Here is a 20,745-nt window from a genome sequence, read left to right on the forward strand (position 1 = left end):
GAGGAATTAACCACATGAGCAGAAACAACAAAGGCAAGGTCATCCTGGCAAGAGTCACTGTGGAGGACACCAGGCACTGCTGGAGCTGTCATGGTACTTTTGCAGGCACGCCAGCAAAAAAAAAAATTAACAGTGAAATTTAACAGTTTCCCTTTGTAAGAGTGCTGAGCATAAAATGAGTAACAAAACATGATGTGCATGGTCTTACCTGACCAAACAAGATCCTTTTTTCCATGAAATCTATTAGCCCTGAGTGGGTTTTCTTTGACAAATGCCTCTCACTGAAACCATCTGTGATGGGGTAGAGAAAGGAGCAGCCTGGTAAGGCCATGATATCCTACAACTCACTTGGAATGAAACAATTTCTTGCCTCAAAGGCAACAATTTGGTCAAATCATTGCTGTTGTGAACTTGTGGGTTTGGTGTTGCTGTCATTGTGGCATTAATACACTGAGAAATTCAGACAGTTTATCAGCATCCATTAAGGAATGGGAGGAAATTAGGACAAAAGCCTGTTGTTTATTCAAGGTTGTGTTTTATTTATCCTCTGGCTTTTAAAAGCCTCTTATTTTATGTGCCTTCTGGGCACGCAGGCTTTAGTTTAAAAACATCACCAGTAAAACAAACAACCAAACTGACAAAAGTCGTTCTGGGGAGAGCAGCTGAGATGTAAAAGCAGCTCAGCACTCCAAGTACCCCTTGAGGTAAAAACTCTCTGCTGAGGTCTGAAGGACCATGACCCCTGGATCAGACCAAATGGGGAAATCGTGACTCCTGGCAAAGCAGATGTTCCTGCTTGGGCTCTTCAGACTTTTATCTGTGAGTTCTGAGCAGCCCAGGCTCCTGCCAGGGAGGCTGGGAGGTTGTGGGGGATGTGATCACATCCCTGTGTGTCCAGACTCCAACTCATCCAGGGGCTCAGTTAACCAGTGAGGGCTTCCATGTTTAATAGAGGGGGAAAAGCAGACAGGAAAAGCAGCGGCCAAAGGACAAATATTTCTATTTCTGGGGACACATGATAAGCATAAAACGTTGGGACCTTTCTTGCTGATACCAACTGATTTTCCAGCCTCCTCTCTGACAGCTCAAGGCTCATGTATTGTCCTTTTTGTTACCCATGGTTAAACTCACCAAACAGCAAAGTATTGAAGCATTCCAGAATGGTCTATTGACAGAATTTTTTTGTTTTCTGCCTTATCCCTTCCTTTCCTCATCCATCAGGGATTGTCAGAAGCTCTGTGCTGAGGGCAGACTCAGCTGAGTAGGAAGATCTGTTAAAATGCTCCTCCAGGAGAACTTGTTCTCACAGATTTCACAGCTTCTCCTTCACCACCACCCCACATCCCCTGACCACCTGACCAGGGTGGGACCCTGAAATCCTCACCTGTGGTCCAGCAATATGGGAAATCCTTTCTGACCGGCCTTCCCTTTGCTACCTGACCATCTCTCCCAGTTGGATTCTGTATTATTACCAAATTCAATATTTCTGTTTCCTTTTGTAGCACATGCTGAGCTCTGCAACCCAGATGTAAGTACTGAGCACACTTGTGGGTCTGTTCATGGATGGATGGATGGATGGATGGATGGATGGAGGTCCTGCTTAATGAAATTATATTGATGCAGCTCCTGATGAGTGAAATTAATTCATCTTACCACTTTGGACAGGGTCAGAAGGCCATTGTGGCAAGTAGTTGTGTAAGAGAACCAATGTTACACCCACCACTGCTCCTGTGGGTATTCACTAGTGCTGGGGAACACCTATTTTCCAAGGGATGTAACCTGAATGGGAATAAAGAGCAGGAAGGGTGTCACCCAAGGATCTTCATCATTTTTATTCTCTAGGGCAGTTCTTCCCCCTTGACTGGCATTGCTCCCAAAGTGGAGGGTGCACTCAGGGAAGGGATGGCACCACTCTGAAAAATTTGTGAGGAAGGCCCCTCTTCCCCGTCCTTGCACACGCCAAGAGCTTTTTATGTCCTGTTGAGGAAACACAGCAATGTTTGGAGAAGCCAAACAGGGAGGCAAAGAGGAACCAGGGCTCTTTTAAAACACTTTGGCTACCAAAAAAAAAATGTGCTACGCTGCTTTTTTTTCTGGGCTCAGCAGGGAGGGAGCAGCAGCCAATTGCGTTATAGCACTGCTGATTACTTATGATTCCCTTCCTGTGAGGACAGGCCCTGATGTGTTGTTTTTTGATAACACTGGCTCCTTTAGAGCAATAACCCTGGTACAGTTTCCTGCCTAATCGGAGAGCAATTACTGCACCTCAAAAGGGAAAACGTTGAGAAGGGCCCGGGCTGAGCTCAGGAGTGATAACAGGAACTTTTCTTGCTAAGCCGTCGTTAGACTTGAGCTCATTCGAGCATCTCCCATGGCAATACATGACAAAAATCAAAGGGAAAGGAGAGGCTGAGGGCTGTTCTTGTCTACCATGTTCCACTAGGATCAGATCCCCTGGTGCTTGAGTGGCTGGGAAGTGTTGATGCCCATCAGTTGTGAGAGGGCATGGAATGTCTTCCTCTAGGCCCTTACTCTGAATTTTCTATAGTTTAGGAGTGAACCGTTCTGCTGTTACTGATTTCTGACCTGTGTTAATTGACCTGGTGGCCTTGGCCTGGTGTCACTGGTGGCAAGTGACCACATCCGGAAGGAGAAGGCTGCACTGCCACGGTTTGCAGAGGTGTAATTGGTTTTAGCAAATTAATTTGCCAAACCTCTGTGGGAACAAAAATCAAAGCTTTAAGGGGTTGACAGACTATTCCAGCAGAGTGGTCTGCCAAAGACACTGGTTTTGAAAAGTGACTGGCAAATGAAATATTTGGGGGGGAAAAGTAGCTTCTGCTTAGACTGCTGGTGTATTTCTGCTGCTCCGCTGCTTTCTTTAGGACTCTCAGCCTCAGGCATTTCCACCTAAGGCTGAGGCTGTGCTTTAGACCTCCTCTGTGGAGAAGTCCCTGGCTACAAAGGGTGTGTGCCTGTGGCAGAGAAGTGCTATCGCCCTGGAGTCGAGCAGGGAGAGGAAATGACTCAGTCATCAAAAGGCCCTCCTTCCTCAGGGAACTGTCCTTAATCAGTATTATCCCGTTACAATAATACCATTTCAGAAGGACTGGGAACCAGAGCACTTGCGTAGCCATGTAAACTGCTTCCTGTATTTGCCAAACAAAACAACATTCAGCAATTAATAGAATTTAGCTATTAGTGCTGCCATGATAAAACAACAACCCTGGCTGTTCTTTCTGCAAAACGTTTGGTGCAATCCCTCCCTCAGGAAAAGTCCTTTTCTTTTGGCTCTGTGTTACCTGCTGCTCCAGAAGAGAATAAATAAGAATAAACAAGATTTGTGGCATTTCACTTGGCTGAAAGTGTCATAGCTATGGAAATTGTCCTCATTACCCTTGCAAGAGCTACTGCAAAGCTTCCTCCTGGGATGCCCTGATTAGTCATTGCTTTAGTATTAAGCTGGGATACTTTGTGCTGCTTGCCAGGGATCCTGTGCAATCTCTACCTTTTGGTGCTTGATAATAGGCAGCTCCCAAAATTGGCAGCGGAGGCGCAGGAATGAAGCGGTGGCTCCTTGGGAGCTCAGGGACGGAGCAGGGCCATAATTAACTCTGATTAGACACAGCCACAGCTGGGCAGCAGCTCAGCAACAAATGGCCCCTTTTGTTCTCCTTGGGTTTGAGAGGAGAGCAGCTCATGGTGACAAGGAAGGGCCACTGTGACCTGCTCTGCCCTTGCCAGCTCCAGCCTTGAGGCCAACCTCCACTGCATCCCAGAAGGGTCCAGATGGGAAGGGACCTTAGAGACCATCCTGTAGCAGGGCAGGGACACCTCCCACTATCCCAGGTTGCTCCAAGCTCCTTCCAACGTGGCCACTTCCAGGGTTGGGGCATCCACAGCTTCTCTGGGCAACCTGTGCCAGGGCCTCAGCACCCTCACAGGGAAGGATTTCTTCCCAATATCCAATTTGAACTTGCCCTCTCTCATTTTAAAACCACTCCCCCTTGTCCCATCACTCCATACCCTTGCTCTAAGTCCCTCTCTGAAAAACACAAATGAAAAGCGTCCTTGCATGAATTAATTTGGATGTGGGAATTTTCAAATATGTAAAGGGATCACTAGTGACATATGAAAAACCTACTGAGTGAAACTTGAAAGCTGCCTTTTTCTTTTTTTTTCTGACAACACAAAAAAAAATTAATATATCACTCAGCGAGAGATTTGACAAAAAAAGAATAATTCAGGATGCTCAGTTACCCAGGATGACTTCACCAGTGTGGGCTTTACTCCTGAGAATGAATTAGCTGATAACCAAACAGACTTGGCATGGGCATTTCCACATGCATTGCTTCTAAGCTTTTGTAAATGCACAAGGATTAGAATAAGGATAGAGCAGAGGAAGAGAATGTGGCTCTTTGCTCTTCTTGGAAATGGGGGCTACAAACTTTTAGCATCTGCCTCCACCAGTTTCTGGTTATTTGGAATGATAAAGATTGAATGCTGGGTCTTCTCATCACAAGGATTGGTCAGAAAAAAAGCTTTCCCTGAAGTATTCTGTATACAAGATGTGTGCTGACTCAAAAAAAAAACTCACTCCATGTCTGAATTCAAACTGCAGAGCAAAAAGAGAGACAGAGATGGTACCAACATACCCCATGTGAGACATGACTAATCACAAGAAGTGACAAAAATAAATCATTTTCATAGAACTGCCAGTGAGAGGCCAGAGCTCCTGCTGAGCCACCACCCTTTACCTGACTTTGAGTCAGAACTCAACAGAAACAGAGGTTAAAATTCTTCTCTGCCTTGGATAAGGTGGCTTGGGAACGAAACAATGGATATTTGGGAGCATTTGGGACTCTGCCTAAATCACTGAAATCAAAGGGTTCTTTCCACTGGCTTTCTGTTAGAAAATAAACCTGATTTGGGGAGAAGGGATTGTCTTTGAAGGACTCAGGAGATATTAATTCAGCTCTTGGCTGTGCCAGAGGTTCCCAGGGTGTTCTTGGGAAGAGTGCCTTGTGTGCCTCTGGAAGTTTTCCACTTGCACAGTGGAATGGTGCTGCCTCCTTCCCAGCACCTTCTGCCTGCCTTGTCCTTGGGAAGTGTTTGTGTAGGATCCATCCCACACCTGGGTTTGCACAGCATCCATCACACTGAAGTCCCTGCTGAGGGGGCATCACAAAGGACATGGCAATTAATGATTTGGTGGGAAGAACATCAAATAGGAAATATTATTTACAAAATGAGTGGTTCAACCAGACAAAAAAAAATAGAATATTTTGTACTGAGCTAAGACTTAATTTTAAATCCTTGAGTCATTCTGGGCTCACTTGCTGAAGATAAAAAAAAAAGACAAATCAAACTGAAAGAGGAGAGATTTTGATAAGAAGTTAGGAAGGAATTTTTCCCTGTGAGGTGGGGAGGGCCTGGCACAGGTTGCCCAGAGAAGCTGTGGCTGCTCCACCCCTGGAAGTGTCCAAGGCCAGGCTGGATGGGGCTTGGAGCAACCTGGAATAGTGGGAGATGTCCCTGCCCGTGGCAGGGGGTGGGAATGGGATGAGCTTTAAGGTCTCTTCCAACCCAAAGCAGTCCATGTCTCCGTTAGCCATAAACCTGTGCAGCACATCCCTCATTTCTAGGCTGAATTTCTATATTATCCAAAGAATCTAAATCCTCAACCTCCTTCACACAGCTTCTGAGGCAGTAATTAACAACAGCAGTGCCAGCAAGCCTGGAGGGAGGCTGTTCCTAACAAGCCGCAAGCACATTTTAAGTGAACAGTGAAATTTTGGGAGAGCTGTTTGTTCAGATTCGCCTTCTTCATTAGAGTATCAGAAATAACATCCTCATTTCTGTATCTCTCACCATTCTCCTCTACTCAATTTCACCAGCCTAACTGGGATAGGAGCCCTTTTTGCCCTCTGAATTTCCTCTCCATGCATCCTCTAGATACATTATGGTCCATAATAAGTCCTGAGCAACAGGGGTCCAAGTGTGCTTAATGTCTGCAATCACCCAAGGCAGATTTGCTTTGTTTATTGTGGCAACTGATCAGGAAAATCTTCTTTCAAGATAATAACGTTACCTCAGAAAGAGCTGAGGCACAATAAATCAAAAAAACCTTGGCAATACAAAGGGGAAAAAAATAGTTGGCATGCTTGGGTAAAAGATACAAGCCCAGGTGGGTAACTATTGCACTGAGCATGACACAAAGCCAAGCTTTCCTGGGAGCAAAATGATGTTTGGCAGGATAGCAACAGAGGAAAAAAATAACATTTTTCCAGCTTTATTGGCAAAGATTACAAAGGGTCAGATCCATCATGCCTTTGTTAGACCAAGTCCATGGAGATTTTCCTTGACACAACCAGACCTATCAAAAGAGGAAGAAAACACAGTTAGCAGCCAGCACTAAGGGATTCTTGTCAGGTTCCCCCAAATTACTTGGAAAATATCTTTCCTTCAATTCTAGACTTGTCCCTGGGTATTAAACATCTGCTCAATTGCAGAAATACTTGAAAGATTAGTGGGAGATAAAACTGAGAATAAAATAAAAGGTTTTCCAAGGCAGGCTGATAACGTGTACACTCATCCAGTAAAACAGATTTCCTCCCTGTGGTCTGTGACACAGCAGGGAAGGGACTCAGGTGAAATTTGTCACCTGGACCACGATCCAACTCCTCCCTTGCTCCCTGAATTTCTTCATACATCTATAATCATCCATGATTTTATGATATACCAGCACAGCAGTCTGCAGAGGCTTCAGCTCTCAGGTGTTCACCTATCATACCAGCCACGCCACAAAAACACAGCTGCTGGCCGAAAACCTCTGCAGATGAAAACCTAGTCCTAAAAAACTCCCCAAAAAGTGCAAAAATTTGGGCGGAACTCAATAGGACTGTGCAAAATCTCTTGGATGTTTATGTCCCTGAGTGGTTCCAGGTCAGAAGCACACCAATAGCAGAACATCAGTTTATGTATTCAAAACTGAGAATTTCAGAGAATTGAGAATATTCAGAGAATTTCCATGGTGGGATATTTAAGCAAGGCAAAATGTATGTTGTGGATTAGCCCAGAGGGAGTGGGCCATGTCACTGGGAAGATGGGACATCAGCCATCCAAACTGGCCTCCCCAAAGGCTGTGAGTACCAGGGAGGGTGGGAGCTCCAGAGGATGGATGAGTGCTGCTCCCACTGGATCACAGCTGGGGAAAGCTGGGAGGAAATCAGTTCTGTGTATGGTATTCCCTCGAGCTCCTTCCTCAGAGGGTAAAAAGCTTTTGAAGAGGGATGGTGGGAGGATGAAAAGATATTTCTGGCACATCCCTGAGTGGTGAAGGAAACTGCTGGAAGAGAACCCGCTCTCCTGAAGATGTGGCGACAGAAAGCCCTACAAATTGATAAAAATGAGAGCAAGCTTCCGAACTAAAGTGATTTCAGCTTTTATTATAAGAAAAAGGAAGGCCTAAAGCAAGGGGGCCTGCGGGCTGAGCAGGAGTGTTCCCATCGAAGATGGCTCTGGGTCTGCTTCAGCAGCGATGTAGCGATGTCCCAGATGGAGCAGCACAGATTCAGTGGGTCAGAAGCCTCTTTTTATCCTGTTTTTTGTCCCTTTGGATTGGTTTCTGTTTGGATCCTTCATTTGCATGAAGGTTTAAGGTGCTTGATTGGCCCATTACGGTTCTGTCCAGGCTGGCTCGTTTTGCTTGGGGGGTGCTGCACTTTACTGAGGTGTGTGTTGAGTACCGTACTTCTTATAACTATTCTTTTACAATATAACAACCAAACTAACAGTGTTAGGGTCTCTAGCTTGTCAGAGTGACCCGGAGAAATGTTAAAAAGTCTTTTTTTCCCAGCACGGTGCTTGAAGAAGGAGTCAGGGCTCTTCATTTCTCGGTGTCAAGGTTGTTTATTGTATCTTATCTATAAAATTCTTTCTCCTGTCCTGCCAAGGTCCAAGGCATTCTTATTGTCCCCTGGGCGGTGTTATGTCTTTATACTAAAAACTACGTATATAATGTCTACAATTACTTTCCAATACCTGTCACCTATGTTAGACAGTGAGCTTCTACTCTAAACCAGTCTAAAAGTGCCACCATCACAGCAGAAGATGGAGGTCAAGAAGAAGAAGTAGAAGAAAGGCTGGACATGCCCAGATCCCTCCATCTTGCCCCCCTGAATCCCCATTCTAGAAACCCCAAAATTTACTCTTTCACCTTGCAATAAATTCACTATCATTCTACTTAATTTGTCATGGCTTGCAGATCTCCATCTAAGGTTGGTAACTTGCTCCATGGGTCATAATCAAACCCACAGGCACCTTGGGCTCTGTGCCAGGGTCTCTGAGCCCCCTGGCAGGGGTCTTGGCTGCTCAGGACAGCCAGAGGGATGTCCTGGGTCCTGACATAACAGTACATGCTTAACGATCTATCAACTACTTTACAACAGTTTCTAACCTATTTGTAACAGAAATGAGCAATTCTGCTGGCTCAGACCCGCGGGCCCCAGCCGAGGCCATCCGTGCAGGAGCGGCCGCTCCCCGCGGCCCTGAGGGAGCTGATAAAGGCGTTCGAGGCTGGAAAGGCAGGCAGGGCACGGAGATGCTGCCGGGCTGCTCTGCAGGGCGGTGATAATGGGGGCTCGGCCGGCTCTCCTGGCCGGTCCCGGAGCGGAGGAAGGGGAGAGGCGGTGCGGTCAGGCCGAGCCCACCGGGCCCGGGCCGCGCTTATCTGCGCGCCCAGAGGCACCGGCCCCCCTCACAGGGGCGTGTAAAACACCCTGCGGAGCGATAGCAACGGCACCGACCGAGAAACAGCCCCCAAAAACAACTAAAACCAAAATTTTCAGCGCTGTTTGTTTTATTTCCTGCTCCCTTTTAAAAATTTTTTTAAATTTTTCTTTAAAACCTGAAGGCACCTCTGGGCGTATCGTACCCTCTGAGGGTATCTCTGTTTTTCTGTACACTCTCCTATCACACATCACGTTATTTGTCACATATATATTTCACACTGACAGGAGAAAAGGGAAGTGTACAAAATGTCCTGAGCTCTGGGAAACCCAAATCCTTGGCTCAGCAAGTGCTGATCACATCCACCTCAGCTGCAGGGGCTCAGAGCTCACCCAAGGCACAAATACAGATATAATAAATGAGGGGAGTTCTAAACAGGAAAATATGGGTGGGGGAAGACAAGGGGGAAATTAAAATGGAAGTATGTGGAGGGATACAGTAGAGAGAAAAGCCAAGGAATGTGGTGCTATATTTAATTAAAGTCCAAAATGTAGCTGGAACACAAAGAAGCCACATGGTTTGCTGTCACAGGAGTAATGGAGTGCATCTGCTTTCGTCATCAGTTCTGCTTATAGGAACAATAAACAGAAGGACTTTAAAACTCAGGGTTTAAATATCTAATATAGCTATCAATTGAAAATTAGTGGTTTTTTTTTTTTTTTGCCCATAAAAGGCAGGTGACAATGCCAATGAGTGGGTTTAAACTGGATATTGGGCAGAAATTCTTCCCTATGAGGGTGGTGTGATCCTGGCACACGTTGCCCAGAGAAGCTGTGGATCCCTGGAAGTGTTCAAGGCCAGGCTGGACGGGACTTGGAACAACCTGGGATAGTGGGAGGTGTCCCTGTCCACGGCAGGGGTGGAACAAGATAATTTTTAAGGTCCCTTCCAACCCAAACCCTTCTGTGACTCCGGGATCCTGTGACCCCGTGGTTGCACATGAAACAAGAAGGATCAGACCCAGCACATCTTTGGGCATGAAAGACTCCACAATACTGCAAGAACAGACTCACCAGGTTGAGAGGCAGTGCTGAATTCAGATTTAGCCAGGATCATAGGAACACCAGAGCAGTGAATCAGTTAAAAACTAGAAAGGCTGTGGAACAGGTACAAAAATAACACCACTACAAACACTTGTGGGAGTGAGAGACTTGCAGGTGCCTGGCTGAAGGCAATCCTTGCCTCAATCCTGGCAAAAGGTGGCTCTGCTGATCCAAATAATTATGGAGGTAAAAGTTTATTGTCAGTGCAGAGGAAAAAAAGGCTGCAAAATTGTAGCAAACAGATCAGAGCCAGCTTTAGAGGGAGTGGTGAGAGAGAAAAGCGATGTGGCTTCAGATCAGGATGAAGTTGCATCAATCAGATATGCAGATTTTTACAGTTTATGGGGGGGTGGAAATAAGGAAGAATAGAGTTTAAAAGTGCTTGTTATTTTCCTTGATGCTATAAAGGCATTTTATTTGGAGGGAGCCATTAGAGAACAGAGCAAAAACAATACAGCAATTCAGACAAGCACATTGGGAGGACAAATGTTGGGAACTCCTGCAGTGCTGCAGGAATTGGGGAAAATTAAGCAACTGGTTCAATCCAAGGCTGATATGAAACAAAGAACAAGGAATGTTCCAGCACTTCCATCGTGCACTTCCAATGGACATTAGGGTGGTAAATGAGTGGGAGCATGTGACAGTGGAAGATCTAAACTTCACATTATGCAAATGGCATTGCAGAATTGCCAGAGAAATGAGGTAACGTTGGTTCTCTTTGCTAACTGGCAAAATTGCTGCAGTCATCTTGAGGTTTAAAATCTGTTGGGAAGACAGAGAAAGCGTTTCTGCCTTGGAAAGAACAGGGATTTTTGTTTAAATATGCCTGGGGAGTTTAATTGGTGCTAAGGAGAAGGAGGAAAGTACAAAGATTTGCTTAGCCAAGAGCTTAAAACATGAAAGCATCAATGTGCTGAAAGGGAACACTAACACTCTATAGGCTCTCACTAAGCACAGGCTGTACACATCAATTTTATCTTTAAGGGACCTGGCTGAGGGAACAGCAAAGACATTCCTGCACCCACACAGGGCTGAATGGATCCCCCAGCCCCATGGCTGGACCTTCCTGCCTGGAGTAGAACTGCCAGGAATTTGTCAAAGCTTTAGACAAGGGTGTTATACAACTCCTGTGCCTGCAGAAAAAAAAAAAAAAAAAGAGCCAGGAAAGGAGACATATTAAAGTCTCTGCCTTGGCCAAATTCCAACTCAATTAATTACAATCCTCCTTTTAACATTCCCCCTGAAGTTCCAGCAGGATAATACATCCTTCCATGTGTGCCCTGTGAGGCTGGAGGAGGCAGAGCTCACCACAGAGGCACCGATGGGTACCACGGGTGCTGCTGCACGCAGCCCGGGTGTCAGCTCGGGATTGAGGAGACCCTGGCACCCTGGAAAATGGGAAGTGTGAAGGTGATGAAACCATAGAAAGCCAGCAGCAGTCAGTTTGCTGTAAAACTTCCTGCTGGACGATTTATTTTTTTGGTGAATGTTCTCATGAAACCTCGCTTCTGCCTTCTAGTGGGGAAAAGACAGGAGAGCAGGGCAGGAGTGAGAATTCCTGAAGGGAAAATTAGCTTGGGGTTCCTCAACATCATTATGAACAAAACTCCAGCAGAAATCCTGTGGTTTTTCACTTCTACCAATGACTGTTTTGCTCAGTTCTCACCCTGACTCCATGGATTATAAGGGTACAAACCCCTCTGGAAACTGCACTCCAAAGAGGAAGGACGAAGTGCAGCAGTCATGGCACTGAAGGGCTCCATGGATTTTTAAATTCTCTGTGAGGTCCCAGTTGGATCTTAGGATTACGGAATGGTTTGGCTTGAAGGGATCTTAAAGAAGATCTTGTTCCATCCTCCTGCCCTGGGCAGGGACACCTTCCACTATTTCAGCCTCCAAGTCCTGTCCAGCCTGGCCTTGGACACTTCCAGGGATGGGGCAGCCACAGCTTCTCTGGGCACCCTGGTCTAGTTCTAGCCAAAACTCTTCATAGGATGATGAATTTTACAAATAATTAAAAATTTTATCAGCACTGAGTTAATAAAATGGCACTGCTTACTCATCCTTGGAATATTCAATCCAGACCTTCTCCCAAGAAAACTGAAACAGAAACTTCACCTTTCTCTAACACTTCCAGGATTATTTTTTCCTTATAGCCATCTCTGATGTGCTGTTGGCCACTAGGGATGGATACACCCGGTAGGAATAATCACGGGAAAACGCCAAATAAACGAGGATTGCCTCCTTTCTTTCATCACCAGCAGAAGCCAGAACTGAGACGTCTCCCTGAATCTCCTTCAAACCACCGCGACTGTCCCGTGGTGTCCCTCAGAAAAATCCTGGAGCTGAAAATGGAGCTTTAAAGCAGTTCTTGAACGCTCTCTAGTGGTTAAAGAGCAACTCCTGCTAATAGCACCTTCCATCACCTTCTCAATTTTAATCAATAAATCATTCGCTGTGACTCATGCCTCTCAGAGATAAAAAGATTTTTAAATTAAGGCTCTAATTATTGTTGTAATTATAATAAGATTTTATTACAATTTATTCTTAGGCACTGGAGTGGTGTTTTTCACTATGCAAAGTGTAGAGAGAGTTTAACCACCACTCCTGTGCATCAAAATAACATTTACCTTTTTGAATAACCAACAATTTTCATCCAAACTATGTGATTGCCCACTGGAAATTCATCCTATCCACAACTACGAATATTTCCCTGCCTATTTTCCCACCTGTTTCAGGATTCCTGATTTCCAGAATGGCCACTCAAGGTCTTCACAGAAGCTCTGAATGTATGTCACAGAAAAATGCTAATTTTTCATTTCACAGCAGAAAACAAAGTTGAGAAAGAACTGGGTGACCCAGTTATGGAAATCTGGCAGCTCCCAGACCAAAGGACAGATTAAAGCAAGGAATATGCCACAGACAGCGATGACAAAATCCTGGTGTTGGGTTGGAAGAATTAATAGATCACAGGCCCATGTCCACAGGAATATTTGCATGGAGCATTATTTACATACCTTTTCACAGCTTAATTGCAACCTGTCCAGCAAAAACAAACACCCTGCTTCACAGACACACATTATTTGAATGTGTGCTTTTAGTTTTGTCTGCTATCTGCTTATTTGAAGACTATGCCTTCTTGTTTGCCTGCCTTCCTCCCCATGGCTGCTTCCTTCATCATCATCATCAGTTTAAACACCAGGCTGCTTTCCATGAAGATTGAGCAATCACTCCAGTAATAATCCCTCACAACACATCCTGGGTCTGTAAGGTTTGTACCCCCAATAATTATTCAAAATCCCACATTTTCCACCAAGCCCTCTTGTCCTTAAACAGATAATAATAAATATGGGGGGTATAAAACAAAGCTCAGTGGTGGCTCTGTGAGCAGCTCCCAAACTTCTTGTTTGCCAGGAAAACTTCCTGTTAGCCAGCAAATTGCACTCCCTGCTAATATTCCATGACATTTCCCAGCCTGACAACAATTTCTCGCTTATTAAGTCATTAAAATATGGTGCCATTAATTTTACTTTCCAATTAGATAATTGTTCTGCCATTGCAATTGTCAGAGTGTAACGTGTTATTACTGCAATGTTTTAGTTACTAATGCCAGTGAATCAAAATTACACGTTGTTGTGGGGTTTTTTTTTAACTTTAAATCTTTCATTGCTCCTCAGCAAGGTGTGCTCCAGCTTCACCAGGGACAGCTGTTCCCAATTTTCTCATTTCCTCTGCTGCTGCGGGCTCTTACCTGTGTGTGTTTGCAGATACCTGGTGAATAATCCTAGAGCTCCTGAAACACATTTATGACCCATTCATCACTGGGGTGCTGGGGAATAGAATTGCCCAGTGGACTTGAAGAGTTTGGACTTCAAGTAAAAAACTGTTGAAGCACAGGCAAAAATGAGGAATAAATCTGAATTTATGTAGGTGAACTCCTCAGCTGCTTTTACATTATTTTTATGGCTTGGGGGGATTGTGCTTTGTTTGGCCATTTTTTGGTCCATTTGAGGCTTTTTTCACACAGAAGCATTTTCAATTCTTTGGTGGAAGTTTCAGTGGAAGAATTCTTTAGTTCAACTTCCCTGGGATGGATATGGCCTTGAGGAGCACACAAATTTATTTCTCTGAGAGTGCTGAGCACACAGGAAGTAAAAGGGCAGCAGTGCCAGTAGGCACTCCTGGAGCCAGCACACATGGAAAGGCAGCTGTCACACCAACAGATTTGGAAATACTTGTTTAAAGCAACCATTAATTGTTCTTTAATTTTGGGTCTGGGATCAGTCTTCCTCAAAATAGCCCAGCTGAGCCTCCAGTACTGACTGGAGGGTGAGAATTGCCAGCCCTTCCTTGCTCTCCTCTGGGTTGGAGGTCTTTTATCCTGCAGGGGTAAAGGCTTTCTGCATTCCTCGTGCCAGTATTTATTGTGAGATGTAATTCTGTTCACTGTGGGGAAATGACATCTCTGTTAGCACTTTATCTGCTAAACAGGCTGATGGGTAGGCTCTGCCATCTCACATATAAGCAGAAAAATACTCACATATAGCCAATACATTATCAACCTTAAAATACACCTGACTTAGAGGAGAAACCCTCAGAACCTCCAAAAGACAGGAGACTTGGGCTTAAATATGATGGGAAGAAAATGGTAAAACATCCTGTGATTTTCTTCTCTCTTGCTCCCTGGTTACATTACCAAGATTGCTCAGTGGAACTGGAAGGTACAACCTGTACCTGCCCCTTCTTAAGGGTTGTTTGCTTCCAGCTCTTTCAGCCATGCTCACTAAGAACACTTTTAGTCTCCACACCAAGGATATTTTGCAGAAGAGGTTTGAAGCATTTCCTGTCCCTTTCTGACCTGGCAAAGAGATATTGGGTTAAGAAATGTAAATTATATAATACAGCCTGACCTAAGCAGGTCAGTACAAACAAGCACAGGAGCCAGACTGCAGAGTGGCATCCCCTCACCTCAGCTGTTTCTGGAAGAAATTTTGCTATTTTAAAGCTCTTAATAAGAGTTTTTCAACTGAGAAATAAAATTAAAGCAATAAATTGATGTGGCCACCTTCAAATAAAGCTGTGTACTTGGCTCTTCCTAAATTAAGTTAGAGATGCTCTACCTTTATTTATTAAATTACTTTTTTAAACATCCCAAGTGACTGGGAGGGGAAAAAGGAGGTAACAGGCAACATGAATTTGCCACAACCAAACTGTGCCAGGCTATTTCATTTCCTTCCACAGATGGACAGAGGAGAAGCAAAGAAAAATCAGAGGAAGATGTCTTGACTTCAATAAGGTTTCTGCTACTCTCTCCCACAACTCAGAAGCAGCCTAAGAAATCAGGACACAAATGAAAACCACAGTAAAGTGGGTGTAAAGCCAGTCTATGTAAAGAATAATTTCCAGTCATTCCCTGTCAAAAAGAAAGGAGGTATCAAGAGAAGAATTTGTCCTATATCAGCATTATGGATTCCCTAAAATAGCCAGTCATCCTTCACCTTCAGTTACTTCCAGTTTCACTCCTCCTTTACCTTTCTTATGAATGTGATGTGCAGGAAAATCCTGAGGTGCACCTTGGAAAATGCAAGGTTTGACTGGCAATTTTCAGGTGTTGTGAGCATGAATAAATTATTAACATAATTAGCAAAACCAATTGTTTTTTCTAATGACTGTGCCTGACCAAATCAGCTGAAGAGATGAAGGGCTCAGGCACAAATTTCCAGGGGGGCTGGATAAGAGGGCAGGCGTTGGATCTGCTCATTTGTCAAGAAATATTTGGACCCCTCGATTCATAGAAAGAGCCAAAAAAAGAGATAAAATTATTCTATCCATAGAAATAAAGGTAAAAAGTTGGTATTAGGCACATCATGAGCCCCATGTTACCCATTCCATCTACAGTAAAACCTGGCCCTTGGCAGCACCTTTGCCTTTCATGATACATTTCAGCACTGGATTGAATACCCTTTCAGTAAGAGCCATTTTTTTACTCCAAGTTACACAGCATGTCTCTTTGAGAAAAAAAAAAAAAGTAATATTTTCCAAGGTGATTACAAATTTTGGGATGTTCTCCAGAATTAAAGATCTAAGACAGTCAGACTGTGATCAGCCTAAATTTGACTTACAGCCTCATGATACTCTCCTTTAAATGGCTGTGATACAATAAAGTGGCTGAAAAAAAACCAAACTCAAATTGAACAGAAGATTGTTATTTAAGAGGATGCTTGGATGCTTTGGTTGGGGCTGCAGCATTTGTCACAATATTTTCCTTAGCAGTAAGGAAATAAAGACAGAATTAATTACTTGATCTAATTTACAAATACAAAAAGATGACAAAGAGTAAATGAGAGGGAGGACAGGCATAAACATCCTGGAGAGTGTGGTAAGCTGGGCCCATCCAAATTAGCTAAGTCAGGCAAATATAAAGCCCTGGGCAGTTTTGGGCTGCTTTTCAGAGCTCCTTTGGCATGTGTGACCAACCTTCTCCCTTCCTGTGCCAGGGCTTTGTCCATAAACCAAGGCTTGATCTGCTTTGCATGAAGTTTGTGGAGCAAAGGACTGTCCCAGCCTGGTTCTGCAGCTGGAGACTTCAGTAAACAATTGCTTTGTGGAAGGGAAGAAGAACTGAAAAAGAAATACCTTTTGTAAGGATTTCCATTCATGGCTATGTAGGGAAATCTATCATTTAGTAGCATTTAATCAATTTTTCCCTGCATTGGATTGGAATTATGTTAGTTTTGACTAATCATACCATTAGAGTTCATTTAATCTCCTTTGAACTCAAATAAATTATTAATTTTTTACTGACTTTTCTCCTAAAACATCAATGTTTAACATTTCTGATAAAAACCTTATATTTTAATCTTATTCAGACAAAAAACATACACTGAGCTTTCAATTCTTATTCAGAGTAGTTTATTTTGTCTGGGTCTCATTTTATTATGAAAGCTGGCCAGCCTGTGGGCTGAGATAGAATGGGAATTTCTCTCCTTTGAGCAAATTCCTGTGGAAAAAAGAAACCTAAATAAAAACAAAGCAATACCTTCCTAAAACAGCCTAATAAGCAGGAGGAACCACAGCTTTTGAAACGCGCAGACTGGGCCCTCTCAAAACCTAACAACCACTGTATAACAAATCCAGGAACTGGAAACTGAGGTTGGTCCTTTCCATTTTCCGTGCTCCAGAAGCAGAATGGTGTTGCCATTATATTCCAAGAGTTCTATTGTCATTATATTGCAAAGGGTCCATATTGCTAGAGTTTTATACCTCCTTGATGTTTTTCATAGGCAGCTCCTCCAAGCACTGACTCTTCCTTCTTCTCACAGTAGCCAACTGACTCCAGATCCCCTCAATCAACCAATCCACCCTTTTATAACGCTCTTCTTATTATCAGCTACAGCTGTGGCCTGTTAAAATCAGGCCTGCTCCTAATCTTTAATAATTAGCCCAGCTCCAACTCTTTAGGGGGTAAGATTACTTACCCCCTTTATTTACTTATATTCTAGCCCCCTGCAGAATGGGATCTGCTTTTCAACGTAGGCTGTGGTTATCTCTAGAACCCAAGACAACACTGGCAATGCTGAAATCCCATAACGTTCCATGAGCTCAGGCAGGGAACTGCCTGATGAATAGGCCTGTGATAACGTGCAGGAAGGAAATTTCATTTTGGTCTTATGGAGCCTATTAAAAAAAAACAAACCAAAACAAACTCTAAAAAAACCAAACAACTCAGCATAGAAAAAATTGAAGTTACAAATTATGTTAATTTCATTATATAGTTCAGGATAATTCTGAGTATGACTAGGGAGTAGATGTGGTGATTAAAGAGAAAGCCCTGAGTTCCTGGTTTGGGGAAGCTGGGAACAGATCAGCAGGGTGGGAAAGCTGGTGAGCTTTGGACAAGAAGATGGAAGGACACAGGGATGGGATGCCAGGTTTGGGAAGACATGAGTACATCTCTGTTTGTGTGCTTTGATTACCTGCAGGAAGGGTCAGAGCCTGGCAGAGCTGCAGGGAGACACAGCTCATCCCTGGAGCTCACAACCTGGTGTTGGTTTTCTTAGTTTTTACAGAGATGGGGCAACTGAGAGGCATTTTAAAAGATTTTATTCTATTATCGGTCTTGATGAATAGTGAGACATGAGAGATGTAACACTTAACACTATTCTATCAAAAGCTAACTTACTTCTTGGTTACAATACTTTATAAATGTTTTTCAGCTCATTAGTTTTTGTTACACAATGTCACTATTACTTCTAACACTAATCACCTATATTTTTTCTCCACATGGTCTTTCTACAGTGCATCTTTCACAGTTCCAATTCTCTAAATATCTAGTCTTTTTGTAAGGCTATATTTTGAAACTTGTTGAAGCTTGGTTTTAGTTTAATTTCTCTCTTAACAATGTCATCTCTATTCTATGGCTTTCTTAAGTTAGCGCACTTATCTTAGTCTTTGTATACAGATGTACAAGACTGTCTGAGCTTTCTGTCAGGTTTTGAGAATTCTTTACAAATCCATTGCCCACAGCCAGGACATCACTTTTGCTTGGAAATAGTTTTTAGGGCATCAAGGAAAAAAGAAAAGGTGTAATTTTTCCTTTTTCTTTCCACTTGGAGATAGGACAAGGGGGTGGAGGAGTAGAAGTACTTCCCTGTAGGATTTTCCCTGAGAGGGAGTTGCAAGGCTTGGCTTGGTCAAAAGTCCCTGAGCAAAGAAGGAAAGAAGGGGAGCAAAAAGGGAAGAAATCTGAAGTGGGAGGGTCAGGAATGTGACTTCCCTCATCTTGAGCAGCTCTGTGTTCTAAAGGCTCACATTTGTGGAAGTGCTTCTGCTGGGGGGACTTTCTCTGCTCTCAGGCCTTTCCCTGGGGACTGAACAAACGTGACTCCAAACCCAGCAGCTCCAGAGCTGACCTTCATTTTACAGAGCTCCCAAACACGAAATGCAGGGATACTTATCTCTGAGGAATGGAAATGCTCAGACCCACATGCTGATTACAAGCTTGTCAAGCTGGAAGCTGCCAGGATGGAGCTCACCCACAGCTCAGCAACACTTCCTCCAAGCAAAGGTCTCAGCTCTTACTGGGGATTCTGCAGAGTTTTCCTCTGCCAGGCACTGCCAGGTGATCAATACTGTTGGCACAGAAGGATGGGGAATTTGTGGTTGCTGTTTCTACAGGAATGGTTGGAAAGGGGTAGATCAGTAATTCCCAGCAAGAGCTGCCTGAAATGATGAGCACGTTTAGCAGTAAGAAATATTCTAGGAGCTGAGATTGGCTGTGTGATCTCATGCAGTAGCTGTTCTCAAGAGCAGCTTTTAACTTCCTTTTAACTTCCTTTATCTATTTATTTTATTTTATTCCTCTTTAACTTCCTTTATTTCTGAGACCATCAACATTTGCTACCTCGTGTGTCACTCCTCCATGAAGAATAAACACCTCGAAAGGTCCCGAGTACAAACTCTATCAGAGCTTGGCTGAAAAATCTGCATAATCTGTGCCCAGAACTTATGGAGAATTGCAATGGCAATGTGAGGGAAAAGGAGAAATGAATAGGAAGGGATGAGACAATTCCATATTATTTTAAACCATTGTATTCTGTGGTCAAAAAGCCTCAAGTGCTTCACATGTTGACAGAAAAACTGCATTTTGCTTGGGGAAAAAAAGGTCATTTCAGCCCCCATGTATGGGGCTTGGAGAAGTATATCCATAAAAATTAAATCTTGTAAATACAGTGGAATTAAGAAAATACAATGGTATTACCAAAATCTTTTTTGTTGAACAGTGAAAAGAACTTTCAACAATTGAAATTTTGTTTTATATCTCATTTATTCAACTGAAATAACTAGGCTGGGTGATTTATTATATCTCCCATAACCTGTTATGCAAAGCAAATACCTAATACAAAATGACAAAGCATGGAGCTGCTCCAGAAAATGCAGAGATGCAGGGAAAGCAGAAGCATGAGGAGCAATATTTACAGATGGAATGGAGGGGGAGAATCTGCCCATTGAGTGACCAGTTTCTTTCTGGATTATCAGCTTGAATTAATTCCTGGGGAGCAAGAACCAGGATGGAAACAAGAGCAAGGACTTGGTGAGGAAGGGTCATGAGACATCTCCCTTCTGGTGATGGGAACCATCAGGTTGGCCCAGTTGTTCAAGGAACTGGGCTTTTTCCTTCTTTCCCATGTCACTGACTGTGTGGATCCACAAATAAGAGAGCAAAGAAAAAACCCCAACAATTTAAAAAACAATGGTACAAATACAGTCTTAAATTGTTTATTTTAACCAAAATTTCCAATGTCCATGTGCAAATACTGTGAACTGGATTTTCAGGGATTTCTATTCCCAAAGTCTTGCACCCATTAATTCCAAGACTACTCAATAAATACTAAATCCTTTCCCATTTAGTTCCCAGCCTTCTGAAGGCAGGGGCATTTCATTTTCCAGCTGTGCCCCACTAAGCAGCCGGAGCATTCATCCCAAAATTCCCTTTGCCTCACAGAAACCCCCATGTTGTCTTTTATTTATTAACACTGAAATAATTCATATTGAAAGAATAAATTGCTAGCATAGAAGGTTTACTGAGTGGTGGCAGCTTTTGGTGACTGAAACGTGTAGGACTAAAATCACACACATTACGTGGGGATCGTAGGGACATACAGGGATATATCTGGAGACGCAAATCCCAGCCTGACAGACACATGAAGCAACTGTTCCCGGCCACTGAGCTGCGGCTATTAGGGCTCAGTTATAGCCGTGATGGGCTCCGCCGGGGCAGGGACCCGCCGCTAGGCACAGAAAGGCGCTCTGGAGGCGTTAGTGCCGGGAGCGGGCGGCGGGCGGCCCCGCAGCCCCTCGGGGACCCCCGGGATCCCCTCAGGGCCGCCCCACCATTGTGTCTGCCGCGGGG

This window comes from Camarhynchus parvulus, chromosome 5, assembly GCF_901933205.1.
Source record: "Camarhynchus parvulus chromosome 5, STF_HiC, whole genome shotgun sequence".
Lineage (NCBI taxonomy): Eukaryota > Metazoa > Chordata > Aves > Passeriformes > Thraupidae > Camarhynchus > Camarhynchus parvulus.